General features: G+C 56.2%; 1 protein-coding gene across 3 annotated transcripts in view; it reads right to left on the reverse strand.

Annotated features, from left to right (window-relative positions):
- Positions 1-25,876, reverse strand: part of TCF20 (transcription factor 20) — a 182,443-nt gene that overhangs the window by 90,185 nt on the left and 66,382 nt on the right. Inside the window, exon 1 of one of the 3 annotated variants that reach the window (XM_049884510.1) lies at positions 6,742-7,692. The exons of the other annotated variants lie outside the window; for them this stretch is intronic. The gene's annotated coding sequence lies outside the window, so the exon portion shown is untranslated. Of the gene's footprint in view, positions 1-6,741; positions 7,693-25,876 lie in introns of those variants that run through there. 3 annotated transcript variants of the gene reach the window in all.

Consider the following 25,876-nt stretch of genomic DNA (forward strand, 5'->3'; position numbering starts at 1 on the left):
GGCAGTTGGAATCCCCCAGTCGCTCCTTAGAAGTCCTATGGAGCAGTTCTACTCTGTCCTGTAGGGTCACTACGGCAACGGGTTTGGTTTTATTCTGGGCCTGTTTCCAGTTGGTACAATTGAGAAAGAGGGGATGTTAGGACTAGATGACTCAAAAACTCATTGCCACTCGAGTCTGACTGGTAGGACAGAGTAAACTGCCCCCTATAGGGACACCTAGGCTTACCATATTTTTACCAAACTGCCACAACCCTCCTGAGCATTATATTCCTAGGCATGCTATAGCGCATTCTACATGTGGACGCATTATTTACGTAGTCACATTATTTTACGAAAAAATACAGCGATCTTTACAGAAACTGCCTGCCACATCTTTCTCCCAGCGACCATCTGGTGGGTTTGAACTGCTGACCTTTCAGTTCGCAGCTGGGCACTTAACCACTGCACCACCAGGCCTGTTGTTGGGTGCTGTCCAGTTGGCTCTAACACATGTGACCCTAGGTACAAGAGAATGAAACACTGCCCGGTCCTCCACCATCTTTACCATCATTGCTGTATATGAGCCCATTGTTGTAGCCACTATCTCAATCCATCTTATTGAGGGTCTTTCTCTTTTTCGTTAGCCCTCTGCTTTACCAAGCATGATATCCTTCTCCATGGACTGATCCTTTCTGATAAAAAAAAAAAAAAAACTTTTTCTGATAACATGTACAAAGTATGGAGACAAAGTCTCGCCACTCTTGCTTCTAAGGAACATTTTGGCTATACTTCTTCCAAGACAGATTTATTCATTCTTCAGGGCAGTCCATGGTATATTCAATATTCTTCACCAACGCCACAATTCAAAGGCATCAATTCTTCGGTCTTCCTTATTCACTGTCCAGCTTTCGCATGCATATGAGGCAATTGAAAATACCATGACTTGGGTCAGGCTCTATTAATGGCTAAAACTGGTGATTCTAAATTAGGCCCCCATCTGCCCTAGATATTAGGGAAGTGAGTGGTTTTCTCCCCTGAAGCAACCCAACTTGAAAGTAAATTGGAATTAGCAAAGTGCTTGGGGCAACAGGTAGAGGCTGATCAAAACCGAGACCTGGGGCTCCAGGTTGCAGTATATTTGCAGTACACAGCTCCCCAGAGCCTGACTCTACCTTTTCACCTCTCACCCCATGTAACCAGAGCCTCAGGCTTTGTCAACACTGGCTTTCCCAGGAAGGGGATTCAACGCTCTGGGCCTCCAGGCAGGAGGATGTGGTTGGGAGAGGGCAGTGATTTCTGCTGGCTTTTAGCCAACCTCACAAAGTGGGGACCCAGCTCCCATGTGGGTCAGGGCCATTCTTGGGGACTTGGTTCCCCAGCACCTCCTGTATGTTAGGTGGGGGTGTTGGGCTTTTCCGGGTCTGAGCTGAACAGCCCCCAGGCCCTGCCCTCTGGCCGTTCCCATTGTTCTTCTTCTGTGAGTTTCATTTTCCAATTCTCAGGCACCAAAACCTTTAAACACGAGAGCTTGGCTTCTGCTTGGGTCAAGGTCTCAGAGGGAAAGCTGGAGGACTCTCAGCACAGACCCAGGTTTTCTGGACAAAAATGGGAGAATGCGAGGGAGCTTCCTGAAATCTGGTGTTGGGGGTACCCTCAATTTTGTGGTCTCATACCCCAGCATTCCTCCTCCCCTCCCCCCTTCCTCAGCAGCTCTCCTTCAGCTCACTCAGGTCTCAGACCAGGGGCAAGGGGCGCGAATTAGATGGTGACAAGCCCTGGCAAAGCCTCATTCTAAAGGAAAAGAACACAGATAAAGAGCCCAAGCTCTTGTCCACTCCATTCCTGCCCTGAGACCAGCCCTGCAGCCCCTGCCTACTCCTTCAGGCCCTGTCCAGACCCTGCCCATCCAACCTCCACCTGGAAACCTCCCTGTCCTGGCGGCCTGTCACTTGACCTTTGGGTGCCATTTGGAGAAAGAACATGCGTGGGCGTATGGCCAACAGATGAATCTGGATTACTCTTGTGCTCTTGGACCTTGGACCAGCCAAGTCACCTGTCTGAGCCTTGGTTTCCTCAGGTGTAAAATGGAGCTAAGACGACCTCACTCAGAAGGTGTCATGGGAATGTAGAGAGAGCTGCATACAGAATTCAGTACAGTTTTACAACAGCGACAGTTCTGTGCTATGGTCACGCTATGACCCGCGAGCAGACCGAGGCTCAGAGGCTAAGTGCTACCCAAGATCCCAGCGACAGACCCCGGGAGCCCCTTCCCTTTGATTACGCCAGAGTCTTCCATTCTTTCCTCGTTTCATCCCATCCCTACCTCACTTTGAGCTCTTCAAGAAAAGAACAGTTTTGGTTTGTTTTTTTTTCTCTCCTAACCCGCTCCACTCGAAAAACACTTATTGAACTGAATCAGTGCTATCAATTCCAGGAGCGAAATTAATCCTCTCCCTCCTCCTAACGGTGATGGCTTCTGGAAGCCCTGTGTCACTCCCTTTATTACAAACCCCTCTGCCCTCCTCCAGGCGCCCAGGCAGCTCCAGGATTACAAATGGAGCCTTCTGCCTCTAGGTCACCGATTCCACTGCCATCTGTCAGCGCCGACTGATTGAGGACACTGGCCCTGCTCAGCAGATCAGCGACTCCTGCGAAGTGAGCCGATGTCGCTGCCTTCCTCTTGCTGTCCCTCCTCTTGCTGGCTCATGAGCTCACATGTAGCCCTCACCTTTCTCCTTCACGGTGCCCCAGCTCTCCTTCCTCTCGGGAGGGGCCTCTGCTGATTCTCACACGCCCAGAGGGAGGGCTGGAATGCCTGCTCTGGGGCTTGGGCTTGTCTCCAGAGTCTTCCAGGAAACAACGTGCAAAGGCCTCCTCTGCGTAATGAGTGGGAAGTCCCCCCAGCATGCTTCCTCACCGGCACCTTCACCCATTCGCCTAGTACTTTACTGGCCTGCTGGGCCTATCCCCATGCAAAGCCAGCTGCCACTCCTGGAGGCCTTCCTGGGGAAGGCTGCAGGCCACACGTGGGTGGATGCCCTTCCTTCTGGCGCAGGGTGTTCACGGATCACCTCCTTGGGCCTAAGAGTGCTCAGACAGCAGGGCCGGGGGGAGGGGGCGTCCATCATTTGTGGGCTGAAGAGAACACACATGCACACATGGCAGAGGGCTTAGCTGGCCACACCCTTACTCCATAGAGTGCCTGCTGTGTACTGGGCTCTTAGCCCTAATGGAGGGGGCATAAAAAAAAAAAAAAAATGGAGGGGGCATAGGGGCTACAAATCATTCTTTCTGGGGCAAGTTCAGGGGAGGCTCTATCTATCTATCAAACAGAGAGCCAGGGAATACAGACTTAGCAGTACGGAGGAATCCCCGGGTGGTGTAAACAGTTAATGCACTTGGCTGCTAACCAAAAGACTGGAGGTTCAAGTCCACCCAGAGGCATCTTAGAAGAAAGACCTAGCAATCTACTTCCAAAATATCGGCCATGGAAAGCCCTAGGGAGTACAGTCCTACTCTGACACACATGGGGTTGCCATGAGTTGGAATCAATTCAATGGCAAATGGTATTTAAAGGCACGGGGACCAGCCGCCTACTGTCCCCAGGGGTGCCCAGTATAGGACCCGAAGAATGAGATGAGGCTGCAGACATGGGCGAGGGAGGGCTCCTGCAAGGCCTCCTACTTGTGATGCACTTGGCATGAATTTGTTTCACAGGGTCTCATGGTGACCTCTGCTCGGAAGGTTTGCCGCTCAACACTGCCCCTACCCTTTTCCTCGCTGGGGCCCCTGGGCTGTTAGTGACTGTGTCAGTCTCCCCCATTGGACTGTGAGCACTTGCAGAGCAGACACCTCAGCTTCCCTGGGGTCTCCGACGCCCTATGCAGGGTAGGGCACCATGTTCACAAAATAATAATGTTAGTGATGACGATCCAGCCCAGAGGAACCCAAGCACACTAGGAATCAGGCGCTGTGCAGATTGCCCTTTACCATCTCATTCAGTGTTCACAACAACCTGATGAGGCTGTAAATGGGAAAGGCGGTGGAAGGGGTCAAGCAATCTGTGCCTCCAGGGAGTCAGGTCCCTTCTTTGGTAATATCATTCACTCCTCACAACAATCATGTGAGTCAGGGATCACCATCCTCAGTGTACAGAGCAGGAAATGAGAGCACAGAGAGGTTAAGAGACTTGCCCAAGGTCACACAGCTAACGAGAGGCATAGCTGGGATTTGAACTCAGCCTTCTGAGTACAGAGCTCCCACTGCGTCACCCACAGTACTACAAAGAGTGAAAGTGAAGATGATACAACACTTGCTGTTGTTGTTGGAGTCTGTTCTGAGTCACAGGGACCCTATGTACAATAGAACAAACACTGCCTGGTTCTGCGCCATCCTAGTAATCATCGTTATGCTTGAGCCCACTGTTGCTGCCACTGTGTCAATCCATCTCTTTGATGGTATTCCTCTTTTTCCCTGATGTAACAATACCAAACCAAAAAGCAAACCTGATGCCACTGAGTTGATCCCGACTCATAGTGACCCTACAGAAGAGAGAACTGCCCCACAGGGTTTCCAAGGAGCAGCTGGTGGATTAGAGGTGCTGACCTTTTGGTTCGCACCCAAGCTCTTAACCACTGCGCCACCCAGGCTCCTGATATAACAATAGCAGTGACAAAAGCCTGTTCTAAACACTCTAAATCTGTATTACTTTGCTTAATCCTCACAAAACCCTAGGAGGTGGGTACTGTTACTACCCAGTTTGCAGATGAGGAAACTGAGGACAAGCAGCTAGGAAGCGGCAGAGCTGGGATCTGAACCCAGGCAAGTTGGGCTGCAGAGTCCCTGCACTGCTGCTTTATCATGAGATAACAATAGGGAATCCACTGGGATTCCTTTGGCTCCAAAGCTGGAGACTTTTAGCCACATCATTGTCTGGGCTCCACAGGGAGGCAGTGCCACATGCTGAGGCATGCTGGGAAAAGACTTTGTTCCGTCCTGTTTTGTTGACGTGCACTTCATTTTAAGCCGAGACCCAAGCTTCCTGCGAAGAATTCAAAACGTGGAGAAAAACCTGGGCCAGGATAATGGCCACTGCTTGCTGAGCCTCAAGTTCCCTGTGCTTGGGGCTTTCACATGTCACTGCACTTAACCTTCACCACAGCAGCCCCACCCTCCCAACTTCAGAGCCGAAGAAACTGAAGCCCAGAGTCGCCAAGCAGATGCCCAAGGGCGCACAGCTGCTAAGTGGCGGGGCTGGGGTTTGTCCCAGATCTTCCTCCAGAATCCTGGCTCTTTTGACCCTATCAGCTGCCTCCTCCCAAAGGCACTGATGTGGGTCTTGTTTGCTGGGCTTGGGTAGAAACGTTTCTGCTTCATCTTCTGTCCACACCTGGGGAGGCACTGAGGGACGAAAACACAGGCTCCCCCGCCCCTCGTCCTCCAGTGACTCCTGAGTGGCTGCCCTGCCGCGCTCCACCGAGGTGACTGTCTCACGGAAGCAGCCACACCGTCTTGAGGTTTTTCGTCACTGCCTGGTCTCTCCCTGCGAGCTCATGAGGGCGCCTGAAGAAGCGCATGTGTGACTCTGGGGGAAGAGAAAGCAGCAGGAGACGACGGGTTCTCCAACTCTCATTGGGTCCTTTTGGCTGAAGCCTCTTCCACAGCCCATCTGTCCCTGCAGCAGGCTCATCGCAATGATCCAGAAGCCCTCTACGGCCCTCCTCCCCCGGCTCCAGTTTTCAGTGGGTCTTAAGTGGCCTTAAAATTCAAATCTGTTCCGGCCACAGCTCACCTCTGCAACCTTCTCTCCAATATCCCATTCTGTCTCTTGGCCAAACCAAGCGAGTTGTGTTCCCATCATGTGCCCCTCAGCTCCCCTCAACAGGAATGTCCTTCCCTCTCCCCTGCAGACTGAAATTAGGCCCTCTTTCAAGTCTTATTCCAAAGCCACCTCCTCCATGAAGCCTTACCTGAATACTCATCATTCATCCACTCAACAAACATTAATTGAGCCCTTGTCATATGCCAGGCATTTAGCCCAAGTCAGTAAACAAGAAAGACAGGGTCCCTGTCATCCATCATGGAGCTTATGGGCCCGCGGGGGCATTAAGGAGAAAGCAAATCATCACAGTATAATCATTTGATAACAGCGCACAAAGCATTAGCAAGAGCGTGGCGGGTGCACAGAGGGCGTGTAATGGGGACTCTGAGTCTTGGGGGCCCAGGACACTTGAACTGAGATGTGAAGCACACACAGGTAAGAGCCACATGGCGAGGTTAGAAGAGAGCCCTGGGCAGAGGGCACAGGATGGGCAAAGGCCCTGAGGCAGGAGGGTGCAAGCAGTCTTCCAGGAAGGGAAGGGAGGTTGTGTAACAAGTCAAATGAGAAAGCTGCAGAGGAGACAGAGATGTGGCTGGAGCAGGATAGGCTGCAGGCCACCTATCCTAAGGGTAAAGGGGGAGCCACCAAAGGATTCGGAACAGAGGACACAAACCAACATTCATTTATAAATGATGCCGCCAGCTGTCCTGTGGCCGAGCCTCTTCTGAAAAGCCCAGGCCCTCCGTCAGCCACCCCAGAACCTCGGTCATCTGGCCATTTGGGTGTGAGGTTTAGCATCCTTCCTCCTGGCCCGAGCTCTCGAGGGCAGGGCTGACCTCTGGGCCTCCGCAGCATCCAGGTCACCCGGCCTAGTGCCCAGCACACGGAGCTGCTCCAAAAGCGCTTGTGGAAAGAACTATTAGACAGGACAAGACACTTACCACTGCTTCCCACGGAAGGGGCCAGGCTGTCAGAGAGGGCTTCTACATTCTCTGGAAGTAACAAGGTTCAAGGGTTTCAGCAAGGCCACCGCTCAGGAAGCCCTCAAGAGCAGAGCCAGCATCCCATCGAGTCCATGCCCTGAGTCAGCACACAGCACACCACCACACAGACATCCGCCGTGCTTGTTTGTCTCGCGAATGACCAGAAACAGAACCGAAAGACCTCAACAGCTGTGAGGTACTTTTGAATTGACAGAGCACGTTTCACACGAGCAATCTCATATAATCAACCCTCTGAGGTGGGCCTGGTTACGGCCCCGTTTTAAAGAGGAGGATACCGAGGACCAGGAGAGGGAGGATCCCTCAGCAAAGTCAAGACTAGAACCTGACAGTTCAGGCTACTTCCAGGGTTAAGCAAGCTTTCTAGAAATTTCCTTTCAAAATGTGTAGAAGTGACGTATTTCATCAGGATGTCTGTCACACCAGCAGTGGGAGCCAACACACCGATTCTCTGAGGCTGTTCCACCTGCTTATCAGAACCAGACACAACCCCCAGGCCCTGAGGCTGGCAGCCTAGCCCAGGGCACAGGAGAGGCTGGTGTTTGGTGGTGTGTCTGGCATACAGCAGGTGCTCAGTAAACGCTGAGTGAATGAAGGGGCCTGAGTGATTGAAGAGGCCGACAAGTGGGCATTCCCAAAGCTCTCACCACGTGCTTAGTGTACCACCTGCATTAGCTCCCGCCATCCTCACAACCCTAAACAATAGGGGCAGTTATCACTCCCCTTTACAGGTGTGGAAACCGAGGCTCAGAGCAGTACTTAGCCCAAGATCACACAGCTAGTGGGTGGAAGAGCCCTGGCTGCACAGCAGTTAAGTGTTCGGCTTAACTACGTACGGTTCAAACGTACCAGCTGCTCCACAGGAGAAAGACAGAACAATCTGCTTCTGTGAAGATTTACAGCCTTAAAAACCCTATGGGGCAGTTCTAGTCTGTCCTTTAGGGTCGCTACGAGTCCGAATCCACAGCAGCGGGTTTGGTTTGGCTCTGGTTGGCGCCCTTTAGCAGCCCTAGGTCCCAGCTAAGTGAAGGTGAGTGAAAATGCCCCACCAACACATGCAAAGGCCTGGAGGCACCGTACCTGGCAAGTGAGGACCTCTGGCCCTGACTGGCGCTCCGTGTCCGTCCCTGAGACCAGGCCCTTGACCCACGGGTCCCACCCACACTGTCCATTCCTTTGTCACTTTCCACGCATCCACTCGGTTTTTCCTGGACCCCTCTTGTGGCCCAGATGCTCAGGTCTGCACTGAGAAGGCAAGGTGCCTACACCCCCTTTCTCCCCAGTGACGCTGCACCTTCTTCAAGGTCCCTCACGGTGCAGGCCAGCCCCCTCTCCCCACACACCTGCTGACTGCTCTCCCATTGACAGGTCCCCCTGTGGGCAGTAGTGGGAAGCCTGTGATCGCCACCTGATCGCAGGTTTCGTATCTCCGCAGCCTCCCTCCCCGGTGGTCTGTGGGCTCTCTTTACCTGTCCTGCCTCAGATGGGCTTCAAACAGCACCATCTGCCCCAGCACCTTTTTGGTGGTGAGTGGAGTGTAAATAAGAAAGGGGAGAGCAGTGTGACCTTAAGCAAGCTTCAGGGCCTCAACTCTTCTTCATCTGTAGAATGGGGCCATTAGCATCACCTGCCACTGAGGGCTGCGTCCGCCCAAGTGCTTAATCAGGACTGTGCACCTGAGTGCTGTGTCCCGGGAGGGGGGATCACTCATCTCATGAGCTATCAGGCTCAGGGCATGCAGCACCCTGACCACACAGCCAGCTCGGACAGGGCGAAGCCGGGGGTGAGCCCAGACGACTCCAAAGCTAAGGGGAGAAGGGAGAGTGAAGGAGCCGCTCGGTCCTCACAAAGCCAAGCGTGGACCTGGTGACTCTCAGACAGCTGGGGGCCCCTCTCCTGGCTCCCTCAGCCCTGCCTTTGCCCACCCCTGGGTGCGCTGGGGCAGCTGTGTGGTGACAGGGCAGCCCCACGTCCTCAGGGGCCCTCCAGGGAGCTTCTCATCTCACCCCAGGTGAGGGTGTTGGTGGGGGTGGGTGGTGCAGAAGGAAGGTGAGGCACAGAGGTGTTCATCTGCTGGCTGACTGCAGAACAGAAGGAGGAGAAGCACCCTCTCTGGGAAAATCAATGGGCAGAAGATACCACCCAAGTTACAACCTATGTGGGAACCATCCAAGAAAATCAAAGTGACAGGAAAGTCTCAGTGCCTTCAAGCAGCTGGAGACCTGAGAGGTGGTGGGCCCAAGTCCCCATGGTACAGATAGGGAAACTGAGGCCCGGGGTGGGGGCCACATATCAGTGACTGGGCAGGTCTCTGCCATGTTTGCCGGGTGTCCAGCCCCAGGCAGTGGTGGGTGGGTCCTTGCTGGCCTTCATGCCTTGCACCCCACAATCCAGTTCCCTCTGGTCTTGTACACACCAACCACGGATGCCAGCTTAGCTTTACCCAGAAAACACCAGATCTCTGGGGCTCCTCCCTGCCCTGGCTCCCACCTGCCCCCACATGTAGTGTGGAATGGGAAGAGGTATTTATCACATGCCAACCTGTATTAAATGAGCTAATATGTAGTTATGAAAGCCTGCAGGACTCATAGTAAGTGCTCACTAAGTGCCTGCTACTATTACCAGATAGAGTTACCACCCCCACTTTCCAGCTGTGGAAACTGAAGCTCAGAGGGATTGAGTGATTGTCCCACAGATACAAGATACTAGAACTTTCACTATCCTGGGTTGTCTTTTCATTAAGCTAACAATTATTGAGGGCCTCTCGGAGCCAGACTGACTGCTTCATGAGAATTATCTCACGGAATCCTCACCACAGTCCTGTGATGTAGGTACTATTATTACCCCCAGGAACCTGAGGCTCAGAGAGGGCAGGCAATTTGCCCAAGGCCACACAGCTGGTAAGTGGCAGAGCCAGGATTTAAATCAAGATAGCCTGGCTCCCGAGCCCTTGGCCTTGACCGCCGTTCTGCCATTTCAGTAGGGGATGGGTTGGGTTGGGAGGTGTAGCCACCCTGGCCCCTGGCAGGAACTTCCAATCATCTGAGGGTCCCAGGCTGCAGGAGCTGCTCCAGAAACCTTCACTCAAGTCAGAGACTTGACCAGGCATCCAAACTGCTTCCCTGGCAATGGTGGCTCCAGCTCAGAACGTGGCCCGGGCCAGTCTTGGACTCCAGAGACTCGAATTAAAACAAAACCCAGGCTCATCCTTAAATTCATATATGTGGCCGTCTTGGAGTCCCTGACACCCCAAGGCCAGCCTGAGAGGCCCGGGTTCTTACCAGCTGGCTTTGCAGAACTGCAGAGAACAGGAAGTATGAAGACATAAATGCACCTAGCAGATGCATTTGCAATGACCGAGATGTTTGTGTGGAACCTGCCACCTCTGTCATCAGGTCAGGTTCTCCCTTCCTCTGGAACTGGCTCCCACTGCCAAGAGAAATGGGGCCCCCTCTTCCACAGTCTTTACCCCTCCTACCACATCCCAGGCTTCAGCCACATGGGGTGACCTCTCACCCTGACACCTCTGCATTCCCTTTTCCCTCTGACGGTACACTATCCCCTGCCTTAATCCAAGGCTAAGCCCAAACTCCTACTCCTGCTTCAAGGACTAGCTCCAATGCCACTTCCTCTATGAAGCCTGTCTGGATCGCCCTGTCAGAATTCACAGAGGTACCTCCAGGGAGAACTTTTCTCACCTTGCCTGGAGGTGGCTAGCAATCCAGCTCCCTCATAACCATACCAGTCATTAGTTAAGCACCTGCTGTGTGCAGGCAGGTACTGCACTCCTGTCTCCTTAATCCCCACAACAAGCTTGCAGACAGGGATTACTACACCCAGGTCACTGCCTTTTAAACATCTTGGGAGCTTGCCCCCTAGTCCGTCGTACTGGGGGTGTCTGGAGGGAGGAGGCTCACTGTGCTTCCCCCATCTCAGAATGCCAGGAGGGTGTCCAGCTCCTATTGGGCAGGTGCTCTGGGCCTGGGCTGGGTGATGTGAGCAGACAGGGGCCAGCCGGCCCCTCACTGTGACTGGCCTGCCTGGTGTCCCAGCACTTCTGGTCAGGAGGATCTTGGCCCAGGCCTGGCGTGGACCCAGCATCTTGACCTCAGGGAGAACTTCTCCACTTCTCTCCTTTTCCACCTGGCACACAGAGCTCCATAGGGCACCAGAGCCCTGCAGGCGGCAGCTGTCCCTCCCACTCCTGCTCTCACAACACCCTGGCTCCTCTCTGCGGCTTGGCTTGTGGGTCCAGGACCCGAGGAAACGCCAGGGTAAATAAGTGAGCCCACCACCGGCTTCCGGAGACTCGTCATTTAGCCGCAGGAGGCTCCCAGCTCAGGCGGCGTTCCCCTCTCAGGCGTGGCTGTGGCTTGCCCCCACATGCCAAGCTCCATGGGGAAAAACTCAAAGAGGGAAGGTTTTCCCAAAAGAGGTGGGCCCATCACACCTAGGGAGGGGGCGCTCTTCCATTCTGGGGTGTCTCCGAGGCTAGCTCTGCTCCCTGGACCTCCAAGCATAAATTTCTTCTGTGCTCAGCTTTGGGCAGGTGTTGGGGATGCAGAAAGGGGGCCTGTACCCAAGGTCCTGACAGGAGACAGACATGCCACAGGTCAAGGCTGTGAGCCAGGATGGGGGTGGGAGGACAGCGCAGGCCCCAAGCCCATCCAGGTGGAGGGCAGGGGAGGTTTCTGGTGGAGGTGGACTGAATCCAGAAGAACTTGACCAGGCGAAAGAGGAGACAATGAGTCCAGGTGAGGGGCTCCTGGGGTGGAGGGGCTGAGGCCTAACGGGTGACAGGCTGGACCCTGTGACCACAGCCTTCTTCCGCCCCTCCATCTGTACAGAGGACACCTTCCTGGCTTCACAGCCCAGAGCTCTAGGTCCCTGCAAGGGCTTGAGCCCCATTCCAGCCCGGAGCCTCAGGCTGTGGCCGCTGCCTGGCCGTCTCAGGCTCATGCTCCCCGCCCTCACTGGCTACCAGAGGAGTACCAGTCTCGGGACACTTTGCAAACGCCTGGATGGCTGCAGAGCCCTTGGCCAGCCTCCTGGGCAGAATCCACACTGGAAGCAGGCCCAGCCCAGGAATCTGTCCCCAAGGCCCCATCCCAGCCTGTGTCCTGTGTTCTCCATGTCTGGTCACCCTTGGGAAGCAGCTGTGGGCAGAAGTAGCCTTCCAGGACTTCAGAACACTGAGGCTAAGAGAAGGACAGGACCATGACCCTAGCAGGGGGCAGAGGTACCAGCCCAGGGCGGAGGGAGGCAGCTGAGCAGGGGCAACCGCCAGGGGGTGGGGGTGGGCGAGTGGCCTGGCCTCACACAGCATGAAGAGGGGGCTGGCACGCTGAGGAAGGGGAGGCCCAGTTCCTCCCCGCCATGCTGCCTGCCTGTCTCCAGCACTTCACTGTAAAAATAAATGGTTGAAGCGCACGCCTGGCAGAAAAAAGGGAGGAAAAAATAAATAAATAAAACCCCAAACAGCCCCTTGCGGGCTCCCTCAGCGGGTTTGGGCCAAGGCCTTGGCCTGGGTTACTTGCTGCTGCTTTCCCCCGGGAAGCCGCTGGTGCCAAATTTGCATTTACCACAAACAGAGACAACACAATGTCATAATCCTTCTCCTGTCATTCTCCCCTCTCCTCCTCCTCCCACCTCAGACTCACACACGCTAACACAAAATGACGGCTCCCCCGACAGCCTGAGCGAGCAGAGCCCTCGATCTGCCTCTTAATTGTTGGCTTTTCTCTCTGCCCGCGCTCGGTGCCCATCGCCCAACTCGTGGCAGACCACCCACTGCCCCCTCCTTTGTCCCACAAGCCACTGACAAATGGCCTTCTTGGGGCGGGGGGGGGGGGGGCGATATGCCTAGAAACGAGGCGGGGGAGGAAAGAGAGAAGGCAGCGCCCGCCTCCCGCTGCCTCTCACCCTCCCCGCCGGGTCCCGGCAGTGGCTGACGCTGGAGCAGAGGGGCTGGCGGCAGTGACCCAGCCCCAGGGACTCTGACCCCAGGCCTGCCCTTCACGCCCCTGCTGCTGCCCCAGCCACGGCACTCCCTGAGCAGCCCCCGCGCCCCTCCTGCCCGCCACTAGAGCAGCTGCAGCCTCTGATGGGGACACAGCCGAGAGGGATGCCCGGGGGGCCCCGCCCGCCCTGCCACCCCCGGGAGGCCCCGCCCGCCCTGCCACCCCCGGGAGCCGCAGCCGGGCAGCGCAGCGGGGCGCCCAGCGGGCACGCCTCACAGCCAGAGCAAACTTTCACGACCGGAGGGACAGGCGCCGCGCACGCCCTTACCTTTGCGGCCTCATCCTTCCCTGGCACCTGCCCCAGAGCCCTGTGGCTGAGCCCGCGGCCGGCTGGCCAGGAGGAAGACAACTCCAGAGCCGAGGCCAGGAGGAGGGGACAGGGAAAAAAGGAGAAGAAAGGGGGGGGGGGCAGTTCCTCAGCCCTCAGTCTCCTTGCGGCTCCTCCTGCCCAAGCAGGCAAGTGAAGTCACAGGGCCAGGGTGGTGACATCAGCCGAGCCTCTGACATCACGCCCCGGCTGCTCTCACCTCTGCAGGGTGAAGAGGAGCAGCGGGGAGGAAGGAGGCTGGAGGAGGGAGGGGAGCACCCCCGACTGCGGAGAGTGCGTGCCAGCGTGGGGCGGGGGGGGGGCGGGGAGGAGCAGCGGTGCGTCTCTGAAGGCTGTTTTATCTCTGTAGATAGGGGCCATTATGTGTCTGTTTATAATTGGCCCCAGAGTGAATGGTTTATAAGGGGTGCACGTCCACCGTGGATAAGGATCACGGGGCACTGCTGTGCTTGGGAGTTCTTGGGATGGAGGCATTCAAGAATGCTCACAGAGCACCGAATGTGTGCCAGAAGACTCGCACTCAGCATCTTAAAGGAGGTGGTCATGGGGGGGGGGTGGCTCTATTTTACCTGATGAGGCTCAGAGAGGGAGGTAGCTTCCCTCAGGTGGCATAGCAGGAAGCTAAGCTGGCATTTGAGGCCAGGAAATTCCCAGGAGGTGGGAAGGGCTGGTCTGGGCCAGGGAAGGGACCCAGAACCTGAAGGCCCAGGCGGGCAGCTTCAGGGGCTCCTGAGCCTTCACCAGCAGCCACTGGAAGCAGGCCTTGCATGGGTGGGATAACCCAGCCCAGCCCACTCCCACAGGCTTGGCTTCAGTGGAAGCAAGGGTGGGGCAGATGGGGTAGGGACGAAGCAGCCCGACCACCTCATATTCCAAATCCATCTCAGGGAGGCAGCAGTGGGAGGAGGCCTGGCTTGAAGTCCCAGCTCTGTCCCTCGGCATGTGGCTAGCAGTCCAAGTTCCCTGGGTGGACACTAGTGACACCAGGCCCTTCACAGGTCCCTTTTCACCCTGTGAGGCGGGTGCTGATGCCCACGTTAAGATGGAGAAATCAAGGCCCAGGAACTGGTGAGAGGTAACAGGGACCCAGGTCTTCAGTGCCTGGGCTCTGACCTATGGCCAGATCCTTGATCTGCACTGACCTGGGCCCGAGCCTCCTCTTCTACATCGGCTCAGGCCACCCAGGGTCTCCAGCCCACCTCCTCTGAGAAAACCCTGGTCCCTCCAGGCCCTGGGCCACCAACCCGACAGCAGCACCTTGCACTTCCTAACCACTGGCTGCCCCAAACACGGCACGCACCTGCATCTGAGCCTCTAGGCCTTGGCACACGGAGGCTGGGAAGGGGACCAGCGTGTGGTGAGGTTCTAGCAAGCGCCAAGTTCGTTATCTCATCCTTCCCATGTCCCAACGTCAGGGTTATGGAAGAGGCCACGGAGCAGCTGCGCTCTCTGGAAAGTGCTTCCATTCTTCCTGGGCCTCCCCTGAATCCCAGAACTAGAGTTCCCACCTCCCTTCTGGGATCCCCAGCAGGCTCTGCACCCTCCCTTCCCCCATCGAGACCCGACATGGTGCAGAATCCACACAAGACCCAAAAACAATCCACGTGAGGCACCAATAAATCCCTGGAGACAAATACAAATGGACTCTACTCCACAGAGATGTGTGTGCAACTGCAAACACCAGCGAGGAAACCCAGAACAAACACCTTCCTTCTCTCCGGCCTCTGGGCCTTTGCAAGTGCCGTTCCCTCTGCCAGAAGCACCTACTTGCCCAACCCCCACCCCTTTCCTGCCTACACGAGGGTCTTGGCTTAGACAGTGCTGCCTCTGAGAACCAGCCTCTGACCCCTATGTCCAAGTTAGTGTCCTGGGAGGAAAGGAATGGGGGCTCTGAGGCAGGATGCTCGGGTTCAAACCCTGGTTCCTCCGCTCTCTCACTGTGTGACCCTGGATATCACTTGACCCCTCTAAGCCCACTTGTCCGTCTGTGAAGTGAAGGTGACAATGGCAGGCCCCGTGAGGAGGGTCTCAGCACAGTGTGGGCCCTCACCAGACCTCAGCAGCGCTGCAGCTGCTCCCCAGTGGGGTCTTGTCCTCTGACCTTTGGCACAGTGGGCACTCAATAGTAGGTAGGCATACATAAAGGAACTTAGGCAAGGTTGGCTGAAATAGTGGATTGGAAGAGTTTAATTCAGTTCAGCAGGCACCTACTTCAGGCTGTCTGGTTTTGAATCTTGGCTCTACCACTTCCTTCCTGTGTGACCTTGGGCAAGTTGCTTAACTTCTCTGAGCTTCATATGTACCGCCTTTAAAATGGATAAGAGTCTACCTCATAAGGTTGTTGTAAGATTTCGCGGGACAAGGGATGTAGTGTACACTCCTAGCAGGGGCAAGATCCACATTAGCCGCCATTGTAATCATGACTTCATTTGATCAGGGCCTGCAGGTCCCACAGGGGATGAAGCGATGTCTGAAAGGGACCCGGTGGGATGGTAGAAAGGAAGTGGGCTTTGCGGGAGCAGACTGGGCTCCAATATAACCTCACCAAGCTTCATTCCCCTCTGTGAAGCAGGCTAACTCTCTTTACTTCATGGAGATTTTGAGCAAGATTTCAGACAAGGAAAATGAAAGTGCCTGGCACGGGGCCTGACGCTCAGTAGCTACTCAATAAATGTGGTTCCCTCTTGTCCCCTTGAACCATAAACACACATTCACAGCCATTCAATAACTTCTCATGAACACCCCAGCATAGGTGAGGTAGGAGCACAAGTTGGGGCAAAAGGTGCAGAGAAGAGGCTCAGAAGGGAGGAGATGTGCAAGCTGGGGCAGGAAGGCTCAGGGAGCGGGGCAGGGCGGGGGAGCAAATGCATGTGTGGGAGGGTGGGGCGCCCAACATCTCAAAGACAACTCCCAGGTACACTTGGGTGGAGGGGCCCTGTCACCTGTGTTCGGAAGCAGGGCTTTTGGGGAGTGCTGTGCTGAACTGGAGACTCAATGAACATCAAGCCCCTGCTGTGTGTAAGTTATTGTCAGGGATAAGGGCAAACAAGACCGAGACCAGATCAATGGAGCTGGGAAGGGTACTGGAATCATCTAGTCCAACCATTTTACAGATGGGGAAACTGAGGCTCAGAGAGAGGAAGGGACTTGCCTAAGGTCCCACTGTAGGTCACTGGCAGGGTTAAGAGCCTACACTTAGTCAGAGCTCTTTTAACGATAAGAATAATAAACCTGCTGCTGTTGAGTCAATTCTGACTCATAGCCACCCTAGAGCACAGAGTAGAACTGTGCCATAGGGGTTCCAAGGCTGTAACCTTTACAAAAGCAGATTGCCACATCTTTCTCCCATGGAGCCACTGGTAGGTTCAAACTACTGACCTCTCAGTTAGCAGTGGAGCTGCTTAACCACTGCACCACCAGGGGCCCTTGTAATGACAATAACAATAGCTAATAACTCATACAGCGCTTATCGTATACACCCGTCTTAAGGTTCTCACGAAGATTAACTCATTTAAGCCCCACAACTACCCTGTGGTGAAGGACTCCCACTACCCCCATTTTACAGATGAACAAACTGAGACTGAGAAAACAGAACTGTGTTGCCCAAAGTAACACGATAAACGCAGGGCCAGGATTTAACCCCAGGCTGTCTAGCTCCAGAGTCCAGCTTTTAACCAACACACCGTATTGCTTCTCATCATAGCATCCATCCAGCCAGTCAGTCATGAATGCAGGCAGCACCATGCAGCTCAGTCATGAGTGCAGGCACCATCCACCCAGTCACGTACACAGGCAGGCACCATCCACCCTGTCGTGCATGCAGGCAGGCACCGTCCACCCAGTCATGCACGCAGTGAGGCACCATCCACCCAGCCATGCAAGCAGGCAGGCACCATCCACCCAGCCATGCAAGCAGGCAGGCACCATCCAGCCAGTCATGCACGCAGTGAGGCACCATCCACCCAGCCATGCACACAGTGAGGCACCATCCACCCAGCCATGCAAGCAGGCAGGCACCATCCACCCAGCCATGCACACAGTGAGGCACCATCCAGCCAGTCATGCATGCAGGCAGGCACCATCCACCCAGCCATGCAAGCAGGCAGACACCATCCAGCCAGTCATGCACGCAGTGAGGCACCATCCACCCAGCCATGCACACAGTGAGGCACCATCCACCCAGCCATGCACGCAGTGAGGCACCATCCAGCCAGTCATGCATGCAGGCAGGCACCATCCACCCAGCCATGCAAGCAGGCAGGCACCATCCACCCAGCCATGCACACAGTGAGGCACCATCCACCCAGCCATGCAAGCAGGCAGGCACCATCCAGCCAGTCATGCACGCAGTGAGGCACCATCCACCCAGCCATGCAAGCAGGCAGGCACCATCCACCCAGCCATGCACGCAGTGAGGCACCATCCAGCCAGTCATACATGCAGGCAGGCACCATCCAGCCAGTCATGCATGCAGGCAGGCACCATCCACCCAGCCATGCAAGCAGGCAGGCACCATCCACCCAGCCATGCACACAGTGAGGCACCATCCAGCCAGTCATACATGCAGGCAGGCACCATCCACCCAGCCATGCACGCAGTGAGGCACCATCCAGCCAGTCATACATGCAGGCAGGCACCATCCAGCCAGTCATGCACGCAGTGAGGCACCATCCACCCAGCCATGCAAGCAGGCAGGCACCATCCAGCCAGTCATGCATGCAGGCAGGCACCATCCACCCAGCCATGCAAGCAGGCAGGCACCATCCAGCCAGTCATGCATGCAGGCAGGCACCATCCACCTAGTCATGCATGCAGGCAGGCACCATCCACCCAGCCATGCATGCACGCAGGCACTCAAGCAGTGCTTATTGGAGCCCCTACTGTTCCAGGCACTGGGAAGTCAGCAGTAAAGGCAGAGCCAGCCCCGCCTGCCTTGCTTGACCCCTGCAGCCTTGCACCACGCCCAGCTGTCTCAGACCTCACTAAAAGCCTTCCTCCTGCAAAGCCCGGTTTCAAATTTAGCTCCTCAACACCACAGACTGTTCTACTGCTGGGAACCACAAACCAACCCCCTTTCAAAGGCCATTACATCTCTTGCTTGGGAAAGGAGAAGTGAAGACCAACGATCCAGTATCAATCTCTGGGCAGACCAGTGGACTGCATGGAAGTCCGAGGTCTCACTGATGAAAAACACGCCTGGAAATCCGATTTGGAAGTGTTCAGTCCACAGGGCTCGAGACAACTGAGTGAAAAGCTGCAATGACTGAGTTTTGCCACCACAAGAGCTATCAGCAAGTCTGGCGCCCTGGGCAAAGGAGGCGGGCAGGTGCACAAAGGGGACTCCCAGAACTAAACCTTCTCCTTCTGACAGAGCAGAGCACCTGCTCTGTGCCAGGCTCACTATACTGTTCCACCCCAAGAAGCTGGATTAAATAACCCCAATTCCCCAGATGAAGAAACTGAGGCTCAGAGAAAGGATGACTTGCCCAAGATCAATACAGGCCTGGCTGGTTCCAGTCAATGCTGCCACATCCCAGCTTCAGGGCAGCCTCAGGCAGGCCCGGTCACTTCTCCGGTCCTAGGTTTCCTCATCCTAAAGTGAAGACGTGGGGGAAGAATAGCAGGAAGCTCCTTTCCAGCCCTTACATTCAGTGCTTCCATCCAACAAAATGGCCAGAATGGGGCCGAGGACGGGGCAAGAAGAAGAGTCAGGGAGACCTTCCCCCGGACCCACAAGACCACCAACAGCATCTTCATCTCGCCTTCACCAGTGCCTTATGTTCTACCGTCAAACATCCACAGAACAGATCTTAAAACAGGAATCAGCTTTTCTGGCATGGGCCCCCACTTCAGGGAGGCAGGGTATTCAGAGCTGTAAGGTAATCAGCAGTCTCTCCCTGCTGTTGCACCCCCCCACCCCAACACACTCTCTGGGAGGTTCCAAACACCAGGTCTGCTGAAGTCCGGTTATTACTAGAATTATTAACAGTCCTCAACGTGTACACAGCACAGTGCCACTTCCTGGCCGCGCAAAATGATCACAGCCTCAGTTTCCACCTCCATAAAATGGGAATAGTAAAATAGCTCTTCTCTGAGATGGCAGGGCAGGGATCATGTACCCCATTTTACAGAGGGGGAAACTGAGGCCCAGAAAAGTGGCTTGACTTGCTGCTATGTGCAGTGAAGCCACAGCTCGAACGGAGGTCTGAGTAGACTCTGAACACAGGGACAGAAAGGCCTGGGGCTCCAGACCAGGTGGGTGTCAAGTGAACTGGAATTCTGAGCCATACACACATTCCTACTAACTGGCAGGCCACAGCGGCAGCCACACAGGGTGATGTGTCTGCCTGGGGCCACCAGGGGCCTGCAGCCCGCCCCGGGCACAGCTGCTGCCCTGGCAGACCCCCAAAGAGCCCCCCAAAGAATTGCTGTGCTCCCGAGCCTTTTTCCCATTCCAAACATGCCAGAGCCCCACGGACCCCGGAGGCTGCTACTTAGCGCCAGATTAATCACACTGAATTCTCCATCCAGATATTGCGCGCAGGCCGAACTCCCACCGCTAATCGCCGTAATATTCTCCTCGGCGTGTGCAGGCGGCCGGGACGATGTTCCAGGAATATTAATTCTCCACAGCCAGCTCCCTCCCGCCGCACGCATGCGCCCCCTCCACCCGCAGCTGCTGCTCAGGAGCAAATGGGAGGGGGGGCCGGGTAGGGGAACGGGGTTTTCAGGAGGCAGAGGCCCAGACCTCCATCCTCCCGGGCCAGGGCCAGCCAGGTGGGAGGCAGCGGCCCTAAGACCCAGCTGCGGTTTTACCAGGAGCCACACAGGGCTGGAGGTGGGCTCGTGCCTGCGGCAGGGGTCGCCCCATTCACCCTCTCTCTCCCCCCAGTGCTGCCCCCCGGGCCACCCCCCTGCCCCAGAACCTGCAGGAGACACAGGGCCCCACAGAAGCCTCCCAGCACGGGTCCTCTGATGTCCTCTCAACACAACAGAGCTTTGAGGAAACTGGCAGCTAGGGACCAGCTAATCCCAGTCAAAAAAAAAAAAGAACATACACAAAAAGGAATGAAAATCTTTCATGTGCTCAAAATATAAAAACGTGGGCGGCAGAGGGGACTCCGGAGGAGGCTTGGGCTCTGCCGTGGGCCTGGCCGGGGCCTGGGGGGGCGGGCTGGGGGCGTGGGAGTAGGCCTCTGTTGCTGGTAACTCCTGACCCTTGCTTAGCAGAGTGGGGGCCCTGTCCCTACAGGGTGGCCATTAATATCAGGCGCCCAAGAAAGCCAAGAGGATGTGGCTTCTGGAGGGTCCCTGAGGAGAGGGGTACACCTCTGTCCTAACCCCACTGGCTCTGGCTGAAGCAAACAGAGCAGTGCCTGCCCCTTTAGCTGCAGGCTCAGTGGGTAATGCTACAGGGCCTGGGGACAGAGGGCAGAAGTGCTGGCCTGCCCTCGGGAGCCCCCAGCAAGCTAGGCAATTGGAGGACGAGGGTGAGCCTCCTCCCTGAGCACACCGGACCGGAGCAGCCTCCTGCCCCTCCTGACCCACTGAAGCCCCTAAACAGCACTGGGGGGAGTCACACCTTCAGGAGCGTTATAGTTTGCAAAGCATCCCCTTTTGCGTGATCTTCGTTCAACCCCAGTGCAACCACAGGAAGCAGCTTTAACATCCCTATCTACAAATAAAGAAACTGAGGCACAGAGCAGTGAGGTAACTGGCCAAGCCAGATCAGTGCCCAGGCTTCTATAATCCAAATCCAGGGCCCTTCCTCCCCACTGCATAGCCTCACTCCACACCCAAGTCCAGCTCTCACATCCTGTCCAACAAGCACAAGCATTTACTGGGTGCCTTCTGCACACCAGAAACGTATGAGGTCTCTCAAGGAGCACAGAGCCTGGTGGGGAGACAGAAAAGTAAACCGACGACCATGCTCCAGCCTGAGCCCCTGGTGAGGAGCTCTCCCTCAATGCCTTGGGGATTAGGGAGGGCCTCCTGGAGGAAGCAGTCATCAAGAGGAGAAGCTAGCCAGGGGGAAGGAGAGTTTCCACACTGGAGTCTGGACCAGTGTGCACAGATGAGTGGCCTAAGCCCGCCATGGGCTACAGGCTGTGGGGCTCAAGCCCACCCACTGGGACCCAAGGATGCCACTCAGCAAAGCAGCCTGTGGTCCAGGCCCTCCCTGAGCCCCGGAGCAGCAAGCCTGTGCTGCCACCCACCTCAGGGGCCTCACCTGGCTGGGACCAGGAGCAGCTTTTGTGGCACCCTGAAGGCGGCCTCCACATGGGGAATGGGATGAGAGTGGGAGGGAGCAGCTGAGAGAGGGGTGGTGCACTGGGTGGCAAAGGGCTGGGTCTGACAGGGTGGGGGTAGAAGGGCACCCAGAGCTGGTGAGAGAACGCTGCAGGGCAGGGCCAGGTGTGACCAGGGAAGACCCATCAGGCCTGGTGTGAATTGAGGTTGCTGGGCAGGGCTGGGTGTGACCAGGGCGGGTGTGGACTGAGGTCAGCTGAACTAGCCCCGTCTCCAGCTGCCCAGGCTGGGCCAGGCCAGGCCAGGGATGGGGCCCTGGGGTGCTGAGGAGGGGCTTGAACCCAAGTCTCCTGATTCCTGCTCTGACTGGGAGGCAGAGACTGGAGGAACACAGGAAAGATGGGCTTAGCCTAAAGAAGGGTGCAGAAGGGGGCGGCATGAGTGTGTCTGGCTCAGCCCGATTTCACTCCAGCGACACAGACTGGTTGAGGGAATCGAGGTTGAAGCCACAGAAGTGAGGGATGCAGGTTAGGCCTCTGCCTTCACCAACCTCCCTGGCAGTGGCCGATGCTGTCCTGCCTGAAGGATACATAGCATTTGTCCCCAGTGTCCCATGGACCAAGGGTGTCTGACATGAGCACATACCAAGTCTCTCACACACCACCCCCAGATAAGTCTCCTGCACATTAAAAAACTGAGAGGTCTCGCTCCCATTTCTCAGATGAGGAAACTGAAGTGGAGAAACAAAGCACAGACGGAAATGAACTCGTGGGTCCCTCCTATGTGCTGGGCTCTCTGCCCACAATATCACAGTGTCAGGAGGCGAGATCAACACCTCCATTTCACAAGGAGTGTGCTCACCCAGGTCCAGCACCTTCTGGGTCCTGGGTCTGGCCTGGGTGTTCGGTAAAAGGAGCCCTTGCCGCCCCTCTTCTGCCCTCACTATCCCCAAGCTGGTTTTGTTCCTGGGCTCACTTTATAGATGAGGAATCTGTCAGAGCTGGGACTCAGCAGACACTCTTGTGATCCCGTCTGGTCTATGCCAGGCCAAGTCCCAGGCACGGAGACACAACCTAAGGCCCAGATGTATTCTCAAGTTCTGGGAGGGGTGGGTGCAAGGAGGACAGAGTAACATCCCAGCATATCATCTGTGACCAAGATGGGCTGCAGAACCCCAAAAGAGTGGGCGAGTCTGCCTGGGAAAATCCCACATGGCTTCCCAGAGGAGGGGGGTGGTGGGTGGGAACCTGAGGACACAGGGACCTGTGGGAGCTACAAAGCACCACCCATGTGAGACACAGGCCCCATGACTTCAAGGCAGCCAGGGTCCAGGCCTCCCCATTCCAGGCCAGCCCCTCTTCACCCTCTGCACCTGTCCTCCCTACCTCTAGGTCTGCTGCTGCCTGTGGCCCACTCCCGGACAGTTGCATGGGATGACCCTGTCTGACCACGGTGACACAGCCACATGGCTGGTGTCCTTCCACTCTCCTCAGCCCTTGGCTCCAACCCCTGCATGTTCCCCCTGCCCCCAACTCAGTGCTGCTGGCCAGGGGCCGCAGGGCCTGGATCTCAGCAGCTCGGCCCCCATAGACAGGTGCAGGGGCTGGGGGGGTGGCCCACAGGCCTCCCCTAGGACTCACCTCTGGACCAAGGCCTCCGGAAGGCATGGCAGGGGCGGACACTGAGCCTGAGCGAAGACTACAGAGACATTCCTTGGCACCTGACCATGAACTCTTCGATGGTCTAGTGCTGCCTCCTGGCTCCAGTAGGTATGAGCCCAGCTTCCCCACACCTGGCTGTGATCTGGGTAAACCACCTCCAGGCTCTGAGCCTCCATTTGCTCATCCAGAATATGGACTGACCACACCTACTCTGCAAGGTTACTGCAGGGATTCAGAGTGGGAAGTTGTCGACAAGTGAATGACAATCCAAAAGGGAATGACAAACTGAAGGGGCAGGTGTCAGTGCCTCCCCTGGGGCTGGGACTTCAACAGGCCCAGGAAAATAAACCCAGATCCTCTCCTATGGCTGAGTGGTTTACACTTCCCTCCCTTAGTCCTCATGAGAGCCCCCCCACCCCACCCCCCACCCAGGGAGGGACTACTGTTCCAATTTTACAGGTAAAAATGTGAGAACAGACAGAGCAAGCAGCAAGCTTGATGCCAGGTGTTCCTTACCTGGCTCTAGGAGGGGAGCCTTCAGGCTGTGGGAAGTGGTGGGTGGGCAGGCAGGAGGCCTGGGGAGGCAAAAGGCTTAGTGTGCTCCCAGACCTAGCCCAGGAAGAAACTAACCCCCACCCCCTCCTCCCCAGCAAGCCGCCATCTCAGCTTCTGGCAAGGGCTTATTTTGAAAACCAGGAGCGGAGAGGACAGGAGCCAGGGCTGGCAAGTGGGAACATCACAGTGCCAGTCTCCCGGTGGGTTGCCCCCATGCCCGCCAGTGGGCTCCTCCTCCTCGCTGTTCCCACCAGAGGCTTGCAGCGAGGAGCATCCTGTCACCCCAGGGCCGCGGAGCCAGCAGGCACCTGCCAATCTTGGCCCGGCCCCCGCCCCCTCTCCCGAAGGACAGATAATTCTCTCACTCTCCCGGCCTGACAAAATAACTAATGCTAACTCAATAAAGTCTCCCTTGAAGGTTTTTAATTACCAGGCTGTGCCGAAGACTAAAGTGTCTGGCGCAGGAGGGAGGCCAGGGTCGGTGTGGCAGGGGGCAGGAAGCTGGTGGGGAAAGGCCCTCCCCGCCAAGTCGGAGAGGGCAGGGCCAGGCCGCTGCTGTCCAGGGTGCTGGGCCCCGCGGTCACATCTACAACAGCAGCCACGGACGGAGGCCAGGCCGGGCTCCCAGCAGGGACCTGACGCAAAGTGTCTCAGTTAAGCCCCACAGCCAAGCGCAAGGTAGAGGCTGAGTCCCCACTGTCCAGAGGAGGACAGTGAGCCTCAGGGGGTCAGCGGCTTGCCATGGTCACTGTCCGGGATTGTGCTGTTATGCCAGGCACTGGGCAGAGCACCTGCCTGCAGTGGGAGGTAGGCTGGTGGTGTGGTTGAATGGAGGGTTGAGGGCACAGGGACGGCCCACAGGGCACAGTCCCATGGTGCTTGGTGGCTTCTGTGCTGGGCCCGGGACAGGGACGGATAAGGCTGCCCAAAGTGACCAACGCAGAGGCTGAAGGAGGGGCAGCCTGGTGTCCTGACTCCAGCCTGGACACTGCCTCCCAGCCAAGAGAAAAAATAACAATACCCGAAGTGAGGTGCAGGCTGCCTCTGCCCCAGAACCCCCAAACTCCTCTTTCTGCAGTCTCCCTGCTCCCACCAGCCCCGCCCACTCTACCCTCCCCAGCCGAGGGCCTGCCTTCTAGTCCTCCCAACACACCAAGCCTGTTCCTGCCTCAGGACCTTTGCCCTGGCTCTTCCCTCTCCCCAGGATACTCTCCCCCTAACGTTTTTGAACAACTGGCTCCTGTTAATCAGGTCACAATCCAAATGGCACCTCTTCAGAGAAGCCCTCCTTGAATTCCCCATTTTGGCCTCCTCTGTCAAAGGTCCCAAGCAGCTGTGGAGGGATGACAGACACGAGGGGGCTCTGGAGCTGGGGAGCTTGGTTTTGAATCGTGGCTCTCCCCTTCTCAGGCTGTGTGATGCTGGGCAAGCATATGCACCACTCTGTGCCTGGGTGCCCTCACCTGAGATGATGACAATCCCTATCTTGCTGTGCTCACACACCTGGGCCCAGGACCTGCAGACAGCAGGCTCCCCAACAGCTGGACCACGGTCTGGGGTCTCCAGGCTCCAAAGCTCATTTCCTCCCCGTATGCCCCCACAGGAATCCTGTGCCTTTCAGCCCCAACCCACCTATCCACCCCCTCCTCCAGCTGCCTCCCCATGCCCCCGGCAGGCTGACCTGTCACCCTACAGCTACATGCCACCCTCCTCAATACCTGGACCCTGCATATTACTGAGGACGTGGACTCCGAAGGCAGCCTAAAATAAACAAACTAAAAAAAACCCAGCTGCCTTCCAGTTGACTCACGGCGACCCTACGTGCTGCACAGGGTTCTCAAGGCTGTGGTTTTTTGGAATAATGACCACCAGGACTTTCTGGGTGGGTCTGAACTATCAAGTACTTAACTGTGCCACCCAGGGACTCCTGCAGCCAGCCTGTTGGGGTTCAAACCTGCTTGGCTGCTTCCTAGCTGCGTGGTCTTCCCTGAGTCTCAGTTTCCACATCTCTAAAACGGGAGTGGAAATACTGGTGGCATAGTGGTTAAGAGCTGTGGCTGCTAACCAAAAGGTTGGCAGTTCAAATCCACCAGGTGCTCCCTGGAAACCCTATGGGGCAGCTCTATTCTGTTCTATAGGGTTGCTATAAGTCAGAATCAACACCAATGGTTTTTTTTTTTAAACGGGGATAGTAACAGTCTTCACAGCAGCTTTGTGAGGACTGAATGAGTTAATATTTGTAAGGGACTTGGAACAGTGTG

The sequence above is a fragment of the Elephas maximus genome, chromosome 4 (assembly GCF_024166365.1).
Source record: "Elephas maximus indicus isolate mEleMax1 chromosome 4, mEleMax1 primary haplotype, whole genome shotgun sequence".
In the NCBI taxonomy this organism is placed as follows: domain Eukaryota; kingdom Metazoa; phylum Chordata; class Mammalia; order Proboscidea; family Elephantidae; genus Elephas; species Elephas maximus.